Source organism: Miscanthus floridulus, chromosome 3, assembly GCF_019320115.1.
Source record: "Miscanthus floridulus cultivar M001 chromosome 3, ASM1932011v1, whole genome shotgun sequence".
Taxonomy (NCBI): Eukaryota; Viridiplantae; Streptophyta; class Magnoliopsida; order Poales; family Poaceae; genus Miscanthus; species Miscanthus floridulus.
In genome coordinates, this window is record NC_089582.1 from 34803379 (window position 1) to 34806286 (window position 2908).

A 2908-nucleotide genomic window follows, 5' to 3' on the forward strand; every position below is an offset into this window, starting at 1 on the left:
TTCCAAACTGCCCAAGCTAATTAATAACCTATCAAACATCTCAGGTAGAACTTGATAAACCAGGTCAAAATCTACAAGATGGGAAAAATTAGATAAACGTAGAATGCACGCCAAACATCAATATAGTATTATGCTATAGGTCTAGAGTTGTCCTTGATGTCATCTCTTCTCGGTAAGAAGACTAAAGAACAAATTGATGAGAAAATTGAAGGATATCTCCTACCAATTTTATTCTTTTATCCGAACCAAGCAGCTTTTAATTTTTTCATACTATACTTAGCCAGTGGACAAGCACATGCAACACAAACGTATTTAAAAAGTTTTTGTTTAATAGAAGTAACAAGGAGATTTGTAAAAAATGATTCATGTAACATATAGAAAAAATATCCACCATGCACACACATGGTATGTGATCATGTGCTAGCTCTCGTCGCCGTCTGGGTACGCGTTGCTGGTCGTCTGTCGCAAACACCGTACGTCCACGCTAGCGTCGACAGAAAACAACTTGGCCACCTACGCGAGTTCCGAGTTCCGACAACCCCTGTCTCGATCTCTTCTTCCATGTCGTCCCCGACTCGCCGGCGTAGCCCGTGTGCGAGCTCGTCACCATTGCGTGGGCACACACCCGCTCACCGCGCTCAAGCTTATCGCGAACCTCCATGGCGTGCTGCGGCCAGTTCCAACAGAGAAGGCTTTTCTACGCCGCCACGCTCTGGATGCACGAGCGACATCGTCCCAAGACGCTCGCCTGTAACCTTCCCACGCGCGCACGGCCAAAGCGTTGCCCCTCAGCCCGCCGCTGGAGCTCCCGTGCTTTGCTGACTTTGTCAGCGCCGCGCTCTCCATCTCCAAGACAAAGTCCAAGAGATGCCAGTACAAAGGCCGGTGCTTTTATGAGCTTCCGTGTAGTATTTTATAGAAAGAAGAAGAGTCACATTCTCTACTGACCTGCTCTCCGTATGAGCTTCGGTGTAGTATGTAGTATTTGCTGAGAGAAGAAGTCGCGTTCGGATACGATACGACGGCCGTTAGGCCGTCAGTTTCCAAAACAAATGCAAAACTGCACACGGACACAGATGAAGGAAAGGGAAATTATTAAAGATCAGATCCAAACTGAATAGGACTTTGAAAAGTGGATTACCGGTCAAAAAACCAGAATTCGAATAGAGATCGGAGTTGAAGAAAAAAAAATTACGGCAGCCTCTTTATTATTAGGTATAGACTATCTAGAAGTATTAGTAATAGCGGTGGTGCATTAAGTTTTGATTCGCGTTGAATTAAGTGGTTCTCATATACTCATAAAAGAGTTAATGGTTTATTTATTACCTTGAAGACCTCCCAAGTCACGACCAGACGCGTCCGACCACTACTGACCAGACGCAGCTAGAGTCTGGATGATCCTTAGATCTTCTTCTTCGCTTGACCGGACATAGGGACGTCATCTGACCGGACACAGGGAAAGAATTGTTTCAGCATCCGATCACTCCTTCGCAGCAACGGTTCACCACCTGTGAACTGACCGGACGCTAGACATCAGAGTCCGGTGCAACGTCCGGTCACTCTTTTTCAGCAAATCTTCAAAGTTCCTTCATGCTGCCTGTTCCCAATCAAGTCCCAACTTCAATAAGACCCAAATAAACATCAATTGGAACTGATGTGAGTGACCCCTCTCAAACCCTCAAAATTTTCAAAGTATTTTGCCTTAGTCTATAATTCTTTTTAAGAAAATAGACAATAAAAGAGTGATTGAAGAGAAACGACAAAACAACATTCATGCATATGCAGTGCAATACTTGAAAGTAATTCTAGTTGCTTGTCAAGTTTGATCCAAGGTTAAGCTTCTTCACACGCTTTTCGGCGGTTATCTTAACCATGTTAGACAAGCCCTAAATGCATTACCAAGAAATAAACATGTTGTATATTACAATGCAATGCAAGGGACAACATAAGCTCATTTTCTAGTGAAGTTGCTAAAAACAAGCACATTGAGCTCATTCCTCAACCGATAAAATGTAGCCTTATCTAGCGGTTTAGCGAAGATATTCGCCAATTGATCCTCGGTCCTTACACCTTCTAGTCAAATATCATTCTTAGCAACATGATCTCTAAGAAAGTGATGGCGGATATCTATGTGCTTGGTGCGAGAGTGTTGAACCGGATTATTAGCAAGCTTTACCGCACTCTCATTGTCACACAAAAGAGGTACTTTTTCTAAAACTACACTATAGTCTAGCAAAGTTTGCTTCATGTAAAGTATTTGTGCACAACAAGCACCCATGGCAATGTATTTCGCTTCGACGGTGGACAAAGCCACACTATTTTGCTTCTTGAGGACCAAGACACAAGTGATCTACCAAGCAAATGGCACCCTCCGGATGTGCTTTTCCTATCAACTTTGCAACCGGCATAATCCGAATCGGAATAGCCAACTAATTCAAATCTAGCTCCTTTGGGATACCAAAGGCCAATGCTTGGTGTGTGCTTAAGGTACCTAAGAATTCTTTTAACGGAAATTAAATGAGCTTCCTTAGGATTACCTTAAAATCTAGCACACATACACACACTAAATATGATGTCGGGCCTAGATGCGGTTAAATATAACAAGCTACCAATCACAGAGCGGTAGAGAGTTTGATCAACCGTTTTACCTCTCTCATATAGGTCGAGATGTTCATTAGATGGCATTGGTGTCTTGATTGGCTTACATTCATCCATATTGAACCTGTTAAGAAGATCCTTGGTATATTTTTCTTGAGAGATAAAAATCCCTTCTCTCATTTGCTTGACTTGAAAACCAAGAAAGAATGTAAACTCTCCAATCATAGACATCTCGAACTCCTTCGATATCAATTCACCAAACTCTTTGCAAGAATCTTCATTTGATGATCCAAAGATGATATCATCAACA